Source organism: Habropoda laboriosa, unplaced genomic scaffold (genome assembly GCF_001263275.1).
Source record: "Habropoda laboriosa isolate 0110345459 unplaced genomic scaffold, ASM126327v1 scaffold40, whole genome shotgun sequence".
In the NCBI taxonomy this organism is placed as follows: Eukaryota; Metazoa; Arthropoda; class Insecta; order Hymenoptera; family Apidae; genus Habropoda; species Habropoda laboriosa.
In genome coordinates this window covers 3,520,794-3,537,351 of record NW_017100231.1, presented here as the reverse complement: position 1 = coordinate 3,537,351, position 16,558 = coordinate 3,520,794, and the positions used below count along the sequence as shown (strand labels likewise).

At 39.4% G+C, this 16,558-nt stretch overlaps 1 protein-coding gene across 1 annotated transcript in view; it reads left to right on the top strand.

The window, feature by feature from the left end:
* Positions 1–16,558, top strand: part of LOC108571475 (neurobeachin) — a 664,931-nt gene that overhangs the window by 358,609 nt on the left and 289,764 nt on the right. The gene's annotated exons all lie outside the window — the stretch shown is intronic.

The window sequence follows — 16,558 nt, the reverse complement described above, 5'->3', positions numbered from 1 at the left end:
ATCTATGGTAAATATTGAGAAATTTTTTGTAAATATTAAGAAATCTTTGGTAAATATTGAGAAATTTTTTGTAAATATGAAGAAATTTTTTGTAAATATTAAGAAATGTTTTAACTAAAACATTTCACTATTTCACTAAATTATTTTATCGTGCAAGCTCTCCACGTATCATTGTTCAATAATACTGTAATTTAATTAAAATTTCTCTGGAATCGATAGTGTGTTAAATTCCAATTAAATTTCGAGATTGCGTAGATTAATTATAGGTGTGATATGTACAGTACGTTAGAATATACTCATTAGGATAGAAGAAGAAAAAATTACCACCTGTAAATTTGTCCTCTTTATTCGAAATTTGTACGAAACACACTTAACTTTTATACGAAACTGACAATATACTTACGCGAGACGAGGTTCAACCTTCCGAGATAGTACAATGGCCGACATTCGATGCGTGTCATCCGAACAACGGAGAGGATAATGTAAAGAGCGCGTTTTAACACAAAGGCAGCACGTTACATAGCTTGCTTGGGTGTGTTACAAGAGTCACCGTGCAGACGTGTGTAGAAACGTGAACAATGTGCGAGGTAAACAATGACTTGGACCGTAAAAATGCGCGGATGCTTACTGGCGAAGCTGGATATACGTGTCGCGTGAAAATCAATACCCGCCTGTCTATTTTCTATTTTCCCTTTCACCCCCTTAACCTGAATACCTATCGGTGGATTATTGTGAAAAGTGAAAATAATAGGCGACACTCTGAAAATTGCGAATATTTCTTAATGCAGGCAAAATTATGGTTCAGAGAAGAAGCATAATGCAGTGTGGTAAGATTGTGGTATAAAACTAGGGAAAGTGCTGAGATTTTTATGATATCAGGGGTTCAAACGTAATTTTAGAGGTTTGAAGGATATCTCGAGGCTTTAAGGATTTAAGGGTTTGAAAGGTTTCGAGGATTTAAGGGCAATTTAAAATTGAAGGAGTATGGAGACTTCATAGATGCAAAGTTTCAAGGTTAGCGGAGGTTCCAGGGTAATTCAGCGATTTTAAGGGTATCAAGGATTCTAGGGCAAGTCGAAGTTTCAAAGATATCAAGGGTCTCAGGGCAATCTGCAGGTTGTAAGACTATGAAAGCTTGAAGGACAGTTCGATGTTCGAAGGATATCAGAGGTCCCAAAGTAATTCAATGATCCTAGAGCAAGATCAAGTACCAAGGTTATTAAGAGTCCCAGGGCAATTCAGAGTTTCAAAGATACTGAGGGTTTCAGGGCAATATGGTTTCAAGACTATGAAAGCTCGAAGGACAGTTCTAAGTTTCGAGAGATATCAGTGGTCCCAAAATAATTCCAAGAGTATCGAGGGCTCAGGAGCAACTTACAGATTCCTAGAATATCAAAGTTCCATGGGCAATTCAGAGGTTCCAAGGGCTCAACTCACAAATTCCAAGAGTATCAAAAATCCCAGGACAACCCACAGGTTCTAAGGGTATCAAAGGATCCAGGATAATTCAAGGGCTTCAACCCCTGCAATTGATAGTTCAAGGACACGTAAAGGATTCGAAGGATATGGAAGGTTTAGGGACAGTCCAGAGGTTTCAAAGGTATCGAAAGTTTTAGGATAGTCCAGAGCTTTCGAGGATATCAGAGGCTTCAGTTCTTCAGAGGTTCTAGGGATTCTTGGGGTCCACAGGATGTAGGAAAATGAAATGGCCTCACTTTAGGGGCAAAATTCTATATAACATTGAAAATAAATTCTTAAACTCCTAAGATACTTAGAGTCTTGCCTGTCTATATCTCGTGACTCCTTAATCCTCGCGAATTTCTAGAATTTCAGAATTGTCTCACGTCCTTTAATTCCTGTCTAACATATTTCTACCACTTCTCGATTAATCCTACGTCTCTGAAGTCACGTTTAGTGGCCTCTCCTTTTTCACTCGACTAATCCTACGCCTCTGAAGTCACGTCTACTGATCTCTTTTCCACTCGATGAAAATCGTTGCCGAGTAATCTCTTTAAATTCGATTATGGAAGGAAAATGATCTATATTTCATATAATATCCACTGTTCTTTCCTCTAGTTCCTAACATATTTCTACCACTCGCTAATTCTTCTCAATTAACGCTACCTGTCTATCTCTCGCGACTCCTTAGTCCTCACGAATTTCTATACATCGTTCAAAATTAGAGTAACCTCGCTCTCGGACCGATTCTCGTCCGTTCTACGCATAGACAGAGAGGGTTAAGTGGGGGTTTGGACGTTCTAGTGGTTCTAGCCCTGCCTTAGGCACGTCCCATGCGCGAAGCGAGGTTACTCTCATTTTGAACAGAGTATAGAATTTAAGAATACTCTCACGTCCTCTACCTCCTATCTACCATACTTCCACCACTCACGAATCCTTCTCAATTAACCCTGCATCTTCTTTTTCACTAGATAAAAATCGCCAAAGAACCTCTCCAAACTCGATTACGAAAGGAAAACCCTCGACCCAGCGCAATAATGTTGTATATTTCACGCAATATCCATTGTTCTTTGACGTTCCGTAATTTGTTTATTCGAACGATCGTCAAATTCTGTCATTTGCTCCTATCTCCTCTTCCCTCCGCGTAAATGGACGTTTTAATTGGTTCGCCGTTACCACGGGACTCGTTATGTCCAACATCGATCTCACGTCGGACATTTCGGTGCGGGCACAATGGTTTTCGCGAATTACACGAGCTCGCGCGTTGCTTTCGCCCGTGAATCAAGAGCAAAATAGAGAGAGAGAGAGAGAGGGACGGATCAAGCTTTCATCGAGATTATTTGTAACGCTTCAGTCAGCCAGGATTGTATGAAAAATAATCCCTTGTTGCATGGAACAATGGAACGTGTCGCTCTTCAAAAAGGAAAACCCCATTGAAACGAGCTTTTTGTTTTCCAGATTGAATGCGCTTGTATTATCCAGCACGCTTAGAAATATTCCTCTTTTGAAGATATTTAATAATGTTAATGAAATATATATACCCGGTTGGGATAATGTGTACAACATAGAGAATCGTGGTTCTATGGGTTCGCTTGCGTTTATTGGCTCGGCGAATGTATGACGTCAAATGCCACCGTTACGCTTCGAATCGATAAAATGTAGAGCCGTTTAATTAATACCGACGGTATTTATTTAAATGCGTGTAATTTTCACGAGAACTCCTCCGTGGAAAAACCATCTCCATTTTTCATCCGACGCTGTTTCGGTACATTTTTCTTACACGTTTAACGCGATCAACTTCGTGTCACGTGTACAGTTGCTCTAACTAATATTCTTATATACTTTTTTTTTTATATTCGGACCAAATGATTTGAGCTTTTTTAAGAAGTTTGAAGGAGTAGTATAATAGACGACGTGTAGAAAATATTTGGAAAAAATTGCAATTTGTGGAAATCACTTTTTACAACTTTTTTTTATTTGAGCTCGTAAAGAAAATTTAAAAAATACGTTTTGTAGATTTATGTCAATTATACGCATACTGAAAATTCCATGGAAATCGGTTGATTTGGAAATTAGCGACAGCCATCGAAGGATGTAAGAATCTTGAAATTTATTATAATGTCTGTGTGACAGAAATTTCATATAGGTATTTCAATTTTTATCAAGATCGATAGATAAAGTCTCCTTTAAATTCAGCAGAAATGTTTCTAATTAGTACAAAGAGTGACTGTTCAGTTTGCTCAGTTAGAAGATTTGAACCCTTCCACTACCAAATTTTTAAAAAATTTTTTCATTACGTCTGCGATGGATGCTAAATTGAGATCAATTTTTATGTCAAATTGTGCATTTCTCCATTTGAATTTTGTCTCATGAAATTTGATTCACTTGTGCCTTCATAATGTGCAAAGGTATTATAAAAAGATCCTCGATGACTCTTTCTATCTTTGTTCGAACTGCAACCATATTATATTCTCTGTCTCTACAACACTAAAACGAACTTCAAACTTTAACCGTACAAACAGCTTTCCAAAAGCTCGCATCTACGAAACGCGTTAGAAGCGAATCCGTCTTTGCGTCTCTCCAGCAACAACGACCATTACCATAACCTCAAATCCCCCGTTCAAACTCGATGGCGCGTACAAATCTCGTCTGGAAACTTTTCTCCTGCTCCACAAGAAAAAAACAAAAAACAAAAGAAAAAACCAAAGAAAACTGCGTGAAACTTTTCAATGAGCCAGATATCGTTCAACCTGTCCCCGTGCGTCCATTTTACTCGAATTCCAAGCTTTATTCTTCTCCGTAAACGCGGCCGCCGCACAAAAGAATATCAAAGCTGCATCCCGGAAAAAAAGCTTCGAAGATGAAACATAATTCTAAGAGTAATCAAGCACGAACCACGCGTTTTTTCCTTTTTTTTTCTCTCTCATTTCCAGCGCGTTCCGCTTCGCGTTGATTTATCGACAGGGGCAAAATGGCGACGCGGATGCGTGCGGGGAATCCCTGGAAATCAAAAGAGGGAGGAGAAAACGCACCGTGGAAATCTGATACGCGGAACGTTTCAAAGATTCAACGTTCGTGAGTAATTGAAAAAAAAAAAGGGAAGGAAAAAAGAGAGAAGTTGGTTTGAAGGGACGAGGGTCTTGCCGTTGAATTGGAGAATTTTTCTTCTTTTTTTTTTTTTTTTGAGGTTAGGTTAGAGGGAAGGAGACAAACTCCGGGCGGAATTTTCGTTGAAAGTTGGCTGCTTTTAGAAATGACGTTACTCGATAGAAGTTGTTCTACTTTCTTTCCCTGGGTCGTGTGAATTTTTTCAGACGGCGCGTTGGAACGACTCTTGGCGAAGAAAAAGTTGAGAGGGGAAACGATGCAGGGAGAAAGAGTCATTTAGGATTCTAGAATTTTAAACGCGAAGTATGGTTTCCTGTTTTCCGATTGTACAAAGTGTCAGACTCGCGTTTGTAGTTTTTGAAATATTTTTGAGAGACAATTTACTTATACTGTACAGCTTGAGGAAGTTACCTTCTATTTTCTAATAGCTGCAGAATATTAGCGTTAATTATTCATTATTTTAATATCGTGTTAGACGATAATCCTCACTTTTTTATTGGACAAATGAATGATGAAATTTTGATAGATTGAAAGATTGAAAACTAAATTTTAAGCAAACAATTGTGACTATTATTCACTTTACAGCTTGAACAAGTTACTTTTTATTTTTTAACAATTGTAGAATATTAGCGTTAATTATTCGCTGTTTTACCCTTTGAACTCTCAATCTTTTTCAAACTTTCTTTTCAACAACTTCCTATTATTTTAAGTATTTTATTTGAAATGTACTGCAAAAGACATTTTGTTGATAGGAACCAATGTAAACAATTTTTTTTACTAATTACATTGAAAATAGCATTAAGGGTCACACATATATATTGCTTATCCAGGTAAAAGAGAATATTGCAAAATATAATACATATTTAAATTGGTAATTTAAAAATGATTTCATTCATACGAGTTCAAAGGGTTAATATCGTGTTAGATGATAATCTTCACTTTTTCATCGGACAGATAAGTGAAAAATTTTGGACAGACTGAGAAACTGAAAAATAATCGACTATGAGTACCTCGTTTCAATCCTCCAATTTGACACGTTCACATTGTTCCCAAACTTCCATCGATACTCCGTCAAACTAGGGAAATTCTCTCGAGCCATTTCGTTCGAACTTCCTAATCTCGACTAATACGTTAAAGTGCCACGTTCTTCGAGCATATCGGGGACAATGGAGAACGGTATCCATCGCGTTTAATTCCCCGTTGCGAATAAATTTGTCTTGGTTATCGATTATCGCCACGCGAAAGACTATTACCGAAGCGAAATTCGGTTGGTGTCACGGTGGCATTAGGACAAATTAGAAGCGTGGAATCAATTGTTGGCCGCAATTCCCAGTAGCCAAGCTCTGGCCTCCGTTTTAGATGTAACGACTGAAACCGTACAATTTCGCCTCTCTCTCTCTCTCTCTCTCTCTCTCTCTCTCTCTCTCTCTGTGACTTCGAATCCATTTCGAACGATCGTTCAGGCTGCTTAATTGCTACTCATACTATTCAATAGTAATTGGAGGTGAATCGTTGGACGCGAATAGGTGGCGAAGGAAGCATCGAGGAACGGTCGTTCGACGACTCCTTAACTTCCGGTGTCACTGCCTGATGGAAACGGTGCACATTTGGAGACCATCGCTTCGAATTTTATTTCTTTTGAGATTTATAAAAAAAGAAGAGATAATCATATTTTTTGGATATTTCTACGGGATAGTTAATTTTGTAGAAATTATTTTAGGGTGTAATGTGGTTAAAGATATAGAAATCATAATTTTAGCGAATTTTGATGTGTAAATGTTTCGATTTTAGGTATATTTTTTGTAGGATAGATAAAGAAGATAGTTCGAGGAGTTTGGATATGATCGAAGTTTCGTGATATCGCGAAGAATGTACGTTTCCTGAGGCTTCAGTTCATTTCCACTTGCTGAGATATCTCTTTGTTTGTGCAAGCGAAGGTTCTTGAAAAGTTGCTAGGTTCAGCTCCCATTAGTTACAGTTTTCTGGAACTATTTGAAACTTATGAATCTTCACTTCTGTAACCTCTTTAATCTACCATCCATTTCGAGGGACCTTCTATTCTTCAGATATTCAACTAAATCTTCAATTCTTCGCGTTATATTAATCTGTATGCATTTATTTTTATTCATTTGTATGCATTTCGTGTTTGTGTGAATAGGAACCTTGGTAAGAATTTCTGAGAAAGATAGATACTTCGTTGTTTAGTTCCTCTGGTAGCAGAACGTAGGAAGTATAGTCGATGGAATCGATAATATAGCAAGGTAATAAATTAAAACATTAATAGTCTTACATCTGTAGCGAGCAAACCGGAGCAAATTCACGAAGTGAAAAAATCAAAAAAAAAAAAAAAAAAACGAAATTGATAGAAATTATCATGTAGCACAGAGAATAATGTCAAAAAAAGTCAAAATCAATTTCATCTTCTTCCGAGTCACTACTAGATAAAATACGAAGACGATTGCGATTTTTCACAGGCACAATGTCGCTATCTTCTGAGTAATAACTGTCCGAAAACTATCAGCAAATATTTCGTTTTCATCTCTCTCAATATCACTCAAATCCATTTCGGCAATGGATAAATTTATGAAAACACGATAAAAACTCTGTCTTTCTGTGGGATTCGAAAGAGAGTGAGCCTGAGTCGTACGAGACTCGTCCTGACAAGTCTCCCGCTGTCGAGCGTCAGTATGCTTCGGACTGTACAACTAGTCTCCCGACAACAAAGTGTTAAAGACAACGTTTGTGAATCGATATTTGAAATTTTTCATTAAAACTGTACAACATTAAATCTCCGTCATCTCTTGTTCAATATTAGTTGAATAATATTGGTAAAAATTAACGTGCAGCTGTCAAGGATTATTTTTTAACCCTAGTGCGGTCTCCGGGTCTTTTTTGACCCAGTCGAACGGAAGATCGCGCTGGAGTTAAGAGAGGTTAACTCTGTTCAACGAAATTCGTACAAAAAGGTGATCCATCGATAAACAGGAGTAACTATTGCATCTGAAATATATATTCGAAAAGGACAAATGTAAAACGGGCCTAAAGGAGTCGTGATAGAAGGTCTTTTCACATTGGGTCATTTTTGACCCGAACACCGTAAGTCTACCCTCTGTCCAATTTAAGAATAACCTCGCTCTCGTGCCGATTTTCGTCCGTTCTGCGCCTAGACTGGGAGCGTGGCAGAGGGTTAGACGGAGAAAAACGTAGACGGTTTGGACGTTCTAGCCCTGCCTTAGGCACGTCCCGTGCGCGAAGCGAGGTTATTCTTAAATTGGACAGAGTATACATTCGAAAGAAAGAACGCGTTAAAGTTAAATATGCTGCAATGAAAAGCACCAATTCTAACTTGAACTCAAAACTCCCTCAAACTTCTGCATCAAATGCCTAACCGATTACACGACGTCGCTACATCGCTTCCACCGACTATACAATATCACGCACCTCACGAAAAGATCACCAATGATCGATACTAATTCTTCGAGCCCCACAAAACCTCCACAAAGAACAAACCAACCTCGTCATCCTCTATCCATCTTCCCTAAAAGATCCTTTTTCCAACATCTCTCAAACCACCATCTCGAATACTCTCCCGTAATTGCAATTACCCCGGAACCTGGCAATCGTCAATCACGAATTTCCATATCTTACCAGGCCGCTGTCAGTGTGCGCCTGTTCCACGACTCTCCGCATTCCTTTGATCGTCCGCGAAAGGGAGAGAGAGAGAGAGAGAGACGAGAGGCGGATAGTCCGGCGGGAAATCGGATTCCGTAGCATCGCCGATATCGGCTGGCCGGTTTCACCCTGGAGCACGCGAAGAATTCGATGGCCTCGTTAGGAAAGCGGCCGCGCGTTTCAACCCTTGCAATTCGATGGCCTCGTTAGGAAAGCGGCCGCGCGTTTCAACCCTTGCAGCACGCGACGCGCAGCGCCGCAAATTTTCACAGGCTATGAGCGCCGCGCGGAAATCGACTCGCGGCCGCAATTACCGGACAAACGTCCCTCTCTCTCTCTCTCCGCGTCCGACTCTCTCGATCTCAGAGTCTCTCGCGGCACCGATTAATCGCTTTATCTTTCGCTCTGGGACCACTGTCGCGCGCTGTCCTGGCCCTCGCGCTTTGAAGTTTTCAGACGCGTTAATTGCACCGTGCCGCTGTGGTTATACGGCGACGAGATCGCGGGATTCGTTTGGAACGCGGCAGATGCTGATAAGGGAGCTCCAGGGGGCGAACCGCGGGAGGATTTGTTCGGGTTGCGTGCTCGCAGGTGCGGTAAATTGAATGTACAGTCGGTGGAAGAAATGTAGCGAGGTAGGAAATTAGTCCATTGACCCCTTCGCTGCGGCAAATTTTGGTAGGTAACACGGGTTGATGAAAGGTAGATGTTCGACCAATTTTTATTTTAGCTGTATCGTTTCAAATTTCGTTTTATTAAATTAAGGTGAAAGTGCACAAAGGATAAAATTAGGAATTAAATTAAGGTAAAGTTAAGGTAGGCCTTGGAAAATTTGCCAGGGAACAGTATAGTTCTAGGGAATTTTCAAAGCACCAACAACAACGAAAGGGTTAACTGTTGAGAATGGATAAGTACATTTGTGTTTCTGCTGACGATCACTCCTATGGTGATATGTAGTCTTGTAGTATCGGAGGGCCTCCGTACACCAATATAGGGAACCGACGAGGGAAAATACAGAGGGAGTTGTTGGCGTAGCGCGCTAAGCCTCCGCCTGCCAGCCTGAGGTCGCGGGTTCGATTCCCAGTTGGGTGCCTCAAAATTTTTTCTCGGTTCTTACACTATTATCCTTAAAATAACAAACTCTTTCGAATTCCGGTTGAAACAAAAGACGTCTAAAATCCGGGTCAATAGTGTTAAATCGATATTAAACACCTTTCAATAAAACAAAATTTATCCACAAATATCCAATTCTCCAACAACAAATCCATTAACTATCCCGACACAAGACTTCCAATTAGACCAATGAAACGAAGACAACGTGAACAACGATGATCGCTTTATTGTCTTTCGCAAATTTAATCTTTGCCGCGTCAAAGTTCAACGACCAAACTGCGAAAGTAAAGAAAAGACAAGTTGCAGACAAGGCGTAACTTCGTTTAGCCGAAGGGAGATTTCACTGAAGGGAAGAGACAGGATGGAAGGAAACGTTTCACCGTTTACGAGCGTGTGACGCGCGGTGAAGTTAGATCGTAGAATCGCGCGGAAGGACACGGCCGAGCAATTAAGCGGCCCTTACACAGCCGATCGAAGGGACACGATGTAACCGCGATGTGATACTGAATCGTATCTCTCCCCTCTGTCTGGTCTTAATCGTTTAACGGAGTTGCCAGCAGGAAATTGCGGCTGACAATTGATTTCGTGGCCTCACGGTACCTGTTCAATTTGTCCTCGAGCGATCCACGGATTGGCAGAAGTATCCGTGCAGCCTGGCACAGAACACGGAAAACTCTGCGGGGATAAATCCGTTCGACTCGGCCTGCGTAATTAGTCCTAGCTTCTCACTTTCGTTCTTCCTTTTTTAAATATTGCGAAACGAATAATATTCTAAATAATTATTACGTGTAGCTTTTGACGGTGATTTTCATTTCAGTGAATACTGAATATGAAAATACCGTGTAATTGTGCTATTTCATAATGTTGCAATTACTTCAGACGAGGAATCGTGAAACTAATTATTTCAAACAATTGAAACAGAAAAATTTCAAAAAAATTTTTAAAATATCCTCTTCGTTTCCAAAATATTCGATAAGGAAATACCTTTTTCGACGTGGAAAAAAATTTTCCTACCATCAGAAACAACCCAAAGTATTTTTTACAGGCGCTCGTTACAAAAAATGAAAATACCTTCTCTCCAATAATGAAAATTTAATTTCTCCAGAATTGAAAATACCTTTTTCGACGTGGAAAAAAATTTTCCTACCATCAGAAACAACCCAAAGTATTTTTTACAGGCGCTCGTTACAAAAAATGAAAATACCTTCTCTCCAAAAATTACAATTTCACTTCCCCAATATTAAATTCCACAAATTTCTATCGATTACTTTTCACGACCATTCTACCATTGATATTCAACCTGCCAAAAACTTGAATCACACGAAAACGAGAATCCAGCAGAGTGTTGCCAGTCGCGAATCAAATAAACGTGCACGAAGAGCGAGCGCCATTAGAGAGAGAGAGAGAGAGAGTCGAAGGTGGATCGTTGAATTACCAAACGATGCGCTTAATGCACGTGTTATCCTCAGATTTCCCCTCGTTCAAACCAATTTGCAGGTATTTGCAGAACGCACGATTTAAGCCGCGCATTACCTATGAGGGATTATCGCGTTCTACGCGCTTCCTATTCGGAACGTCAGCAAGCGGAACATCGGCCACGTCGCCGCCATGGAAACTAAATCCGTGTCGTGCACGTCACAGAGGAAACGATCCGGGGGATCGATTGATAGACCGATCGTCGATCCGCCATCTGTCCGGAACATATGCCCTGTAATCTCTCAACCGTACCGTGAAAGGTATCAGAGAGCGTTGAAGGGTTGCTCCGTGGAGAAAGTGAAGAAGAGAGGACAGGAAAATAAGGAAGAAACGAGGAAAAAAGAAGAGGGAAACGTGGAAAAGTAATGTTTGATATTTTTGCAATATTCCGCTGCTATTTGTCGGACGACGGTGCACTCCGATGCGAACGAATCCTGGATGGAAAATGCTGAAAGTTACTTTGACGGAAAATATGTTTAAGGTTTTCCAATACACGAGGATTTCTTGTGTTTCAACTCTGTACAGTTGAGAGATTTTTAAATACAAAGGGACGAGGGAAATCTTCGCGAGAGTAGAAAGAGAATTTTTAGATTTCCTTTGTGAAATGTTCGGTTACTATTGATAAAAATAAAATTTTGATAAGGGTATTTAGTTTTGAAATTTTATCACTTCGAAACGTTCTGAAAATTCTGGTAGAAATGTTCAATTTCGTGTAATAGTGAATCGAAGAAGGAGTAGGAATAAATGAATCGTCGGACAAGTAGTATGAACGGTGAAAATGTCTGACAAGTGGTACAACCAGAGATCGTATCGGGCAAGTGGTAAAACCCTGCCATGTGCAAAATGAATTGGTTGCTCAAAGCCATTCACCCGGCTATGAATGACGTCACCGGTGACCTTTTCTTCCACAATCTCGACATATGCTTCGGTTATTGCCCGGCATACTTTGATCGGGGAAAGTACGTGGAATTTAATTTTCCGTGACCTTGGTGAAATTGGCTTTTCTACGCGGGATAATTGAAATGGGTGAATAGTATCTTGATATTTTTATCGTACGACTAAAAATTTACAATTCTTCTAATTATCATTTAGTGACAAATTAAATTCGTTCAATTTGAACATTAATAATGTAATTTAATTATCTGTTTCATTCGAAATGACCAACACAGATCATTGACCAAATACATATCTGAGTCTGCAGGGTGTCTCAGTTATAATGCACGTCTAAATTATTACCTCTGTTATTGAAAGTCATCTTAAAGATTATTTTAAGGTTATTTCGTATTTGTTTATGTGTGCACAAAATGTACAGGACCATGAAATGATCTTAGTGATCTTCCTTATTTTCATTACCAGTGGAAATAATTTAGATATTTATCATAAATGAAACACTCTGTATATCACTAATTCTCACTTCTCCATAAACTTCCAATTATTACTACACAGAAGTCCTCATCGTACACTTCTCACACTTTTCCATAAACTTCCAATTATTGCTACACACAAGTCTTCATTATAAATGAAACATTCAGTATATCACTAATTTTCACGTCTCCATAAACTTCCAATTATTACTATACACAAGTCCTGATCGTACATTTCTTACACTTCTCCATAAACTTCCAACTATTGCTGCACACAAGTCCTAATTACAAATGAAACACTCTATATACCACTAATTCTCACTTCTCCATAAACTTCCAATAATTACTACACACAAGTCCTCATCATACATTTCTCACACTTTTCCATAAACTTCCACTTATTGCTACACACAAGTCCTCATTATAAACGAAACACTCTGTATATCACTAATTCCTACACTTCTCCATAAACTTCCAATAATTACTACACACAAGTCCTCATCATACATTTCTCACACTTTTCCATAAACTTCCACTTATTGCTACACACAAGTCTCAATTACAAATGAAACACCCTGTACACCACTAATTCCTACACTTCCACAGTCCACAAACGAACAAATTACCTTGTAAAAAAAAAAAAAAAAGAAGAAGAAATTAGCACAGTAAATCGGTCGATTCGTCAAGCGGAGTGCCTAGCTCGATTGCACACAGCGTGAAGCAACAGTTTGTCCTCGGAACCGATGATAGTCTAATTACGGGGCGGTCGAGTTCGCGGTGGGCGCTCGACGCCGCGTCATAATTCATGAACGTGCCAAGATGCCTCTTTCGACGAGGGTATCGAGGCGATCGGAGGTGTGGGGTGTACGATCATGAATGAATAACACCGGGCCTCGACTTCTCGCGAATGGCAATCTGTCATCGGGGGGTGCGACAGCACGCGAGAGAGGCGAACGACGCTCGAGAACGGGGCGGTTGGAACGTGTGTCTGAGGAAATTCCGCGGGACGAGACGCGATGGGCCGCGATAATCCCCGCGTGATGAATCCCCTTGTCCTTTAATCCCGCCCCTGTCAATCACGCTGGATAAAACTTCATTACCGGATAATAACGATGAAATAGATGGATTCTCGTCATCCATAACGCGCCCACACTCGAACGCCACCTAGCGACGGCCCTGAGCGTGCATAAATATCGGCGACGCTACACGGGAAAATAGCCTGGACCCGAATTTATGGGACGCTGATAGTCGGTGTGCCTCTGGTTACGTATAGTTTGCTCTTGTTTTTCGTGATTTCGGGTTGTACAATAATTTCTGGCTCGTTTTAGCCGTTGGGGTGAATTGAGGTTAGGTCCGTACGAACAGTTTTGCTTTCCATTTCGAAGAATGATTTAAAATAGACAGTGAAGTGAATTGTAATTTTGGGAACTTCAATGACGAGGGAAATGTTGGATACAGTGTTTTGGAAAGTGTGAAATGTATATTATATACAATATAACAATAAAAATATACCAATTGAACATAACAATTGAAATCTTAAAAAATATAATATTGTTGCTGTATTATTAAAGTTGACAAAGAAATCGAGTTCAACCATATGTTGGGTTAACCTTCAAATAACCTGGAAATGTAAAACTTCGATACTTCACAAACAATTGTATTGTAACGTACTTTGAAGCAATTATTTATTTATTCAAGCTTAATAGAAGGTTTTTAAATTTGCACAATTTTAAACTCCCTAAATAGACAACATTCGTAAAATTTTAATTTGCATTCTTCCCAATAAGACAATTTCAGTAACTTTCTAACCTCAAAACAACACCAAAAATCCTTTGCTCACCCTACACATAAGGCGGCCATAATAAATTCCAGTCCTGTTCCGTCGTTCCATCCATTCGGTCAAGCCAATTTCGCCGGGACTCGCGGTTCAATTTCGTTCATTCATCCATAGTTGAAGTAGGTCGCGGCGCGACACCCAAGCTCTCCCGTGTCCCAGGAGCTTGTACAAACTTATAAGCACATGCTTGAAAAATAGTTACGGGGCAAATCCGACGGCAAGGATTTATGCATCAAACAGCGTTGTTTCACAGAGATCCGCTACACTGCATAATTCGCTCATAAAGATAGCGTAGGTACGATGCTTTTCGCCGCTTTACGATCCCGCCAGTGATAATTCTGCAGCTACTGCAGCGCCGCGATTCCGTTGCGGCGCGAAATGAAATCCACCTTAGCCACGCCCCCTACATTTCGCAATTAACGCTGCGTTACGGCGTCTAGCCGCGATATTATCAAGTCGTTCAAACTTTTGTCTCGAACGAACGTCGAATGAGCGTATATCGTGAAGTGTAGTATCTGTTTATTGACGAAATGAGGAGAATGTCTATTGTATTTCTTATCGAGGATTGGAAATCTCGACATAAGTTACGTATAGGTTAGGATAAGCCGCTGGATATGGTTAGCGAAATATTATACGGTACATTTTGGGAGAAAGATCAGGTGGAATCTGTGGGAAATTGTGGCCTTCGACTTGGGTATCTCATGATTTTCATTTCCATTGGATATTTTTTATATAGGGGGATTTTGAGAGAATTTTTTTTTATGGTATATATTGGTGCATGACATGAAAGTTAAGTTTGTTTGAATCAACTTTCATGTATCTGACTAATATTTAGTTAAATTATGTATCAGTTTATTATTGGTGCTGGAAGTGTAGAATTTCCTAGAAATGTTTGAATTTACTTTTAATAATAAGAAAAGCTCACTACCAGTCGATAGTTTGTCAACATTGAAGAAAGTCTGTGACTAATAGGAAAATATAATATCCTGTCTTATCGAAGGATCACAAGTAAACTAGGGCAAAAGGAAAATGAGATAGTGTTACGGTTATAAACTTCAGTGTGCCAGTACATAATAACCACAACGCTAAGTTTATGGCGTAGCAAAATATTCTCTTTAATCTTTCAGCAGAAATTGCTTCAATCTCTCTACATATTTATGCAAACCAGTTTAATATGAAAGTTATTTCGTAATTCTAGATTTTCTCAGAGATACTTTCACGAACGTCTAATTTAAAAATTCAAACAAAACACTTATGAAACGATTAACAAATGTTACTTAATAATTCAAACAACAATGTGACAATGTTTTTTAATTTCGTTGTATTAAGTAAACTTTAAATATCTAACCTGTAAATATATAAAAGCACACGTCATATATCAAGAAACGAAACCTAACCTCTCTTTTTCTCTTGTTTCAGGTATGTATACAAAAGAAGAACAGCTATTAAAAAAGGATACCGTAGAAACGAGCCTCGCGAATGTGGTGAGAAGCACCTAAAACAAAGGCTCGGCTAACACTTTGTAAACGACCGTAGAAAGGAAATAAATCGTTTCACCATATCACTCTTTCTCACTCTGTCACTCTGTGCTTTCGTAAATGACCGCGTGTCCAGCGATGCGCTGTGATCGATGATCTGCACACGTGTTCGTTCACGAATTCATTTTCACTCGAGCCAATTGCGCTGGTTCGGTTAATGCAGCCAGCAGGTCGGTACAGGATCGATCGTTAGCAGCGCGTTCACTTTAATTGGTCAAAATCCACGAATTACGTAAACTTGCCCGGAATTTAATCCGGTCGGTCCGTTCGACCGTAGATCCTGTAGAGAATACGACGAAACCGTTCCGTCGTGTCCCCTCCTCGTTAACGAGTGAGTTGTTAGGTAACTTAATTAACGCGCGGGTCTCTCTCGTAATGGTCGGTGCATCGATTGCAGCGCACTCTGGCGCTTGCATGAGAAAAAATTGTAAACCGATTAACGGCTGACGAGGCAAATTTTTCTTGTACGTTAAGACACGTGTAGATGGTGCAAGAGATGTGAAGTGAGTCGTGAGTTTGTAGGTTAGGTTCTCTCGAAACGTTTCGTTCCGGTTTTCAACGTGGTTATTTGAGAGAAATTTGAACGTGGTTATTTCATAGAAGTTTGATGAAAATTTGAGCGTTATTTAGTAGAAATTTAATATTTGAGACTTTGATGTTTGAGCTTTGAGAAGTTTATGAGGTTTGAGAATTGGAGGAAAATTTGAAAGTGGTTATTTAATAGAAATTTAATATTTGAGACTTTGAGGTTTGAGCTTTGAGAAGTTTTTGAGTTTTGAGAATATGGGGAAAATTGGAACGTGGTTACTTAACAGAAATTTAATATTTGAGTCTTTGAGAATTTGAGGAAAATTTGAGCGCAGCTATTTAATAGAAATTTAATATTTTAGTTTGCAAAGTTTGAGTTTTGAGAATTGGAGGATAATTTGAAAGTGGTTATTTAATAGAAATTTAATATTTGAGACTTTGAGGTTTGAGCTTTGAGAAGTTTT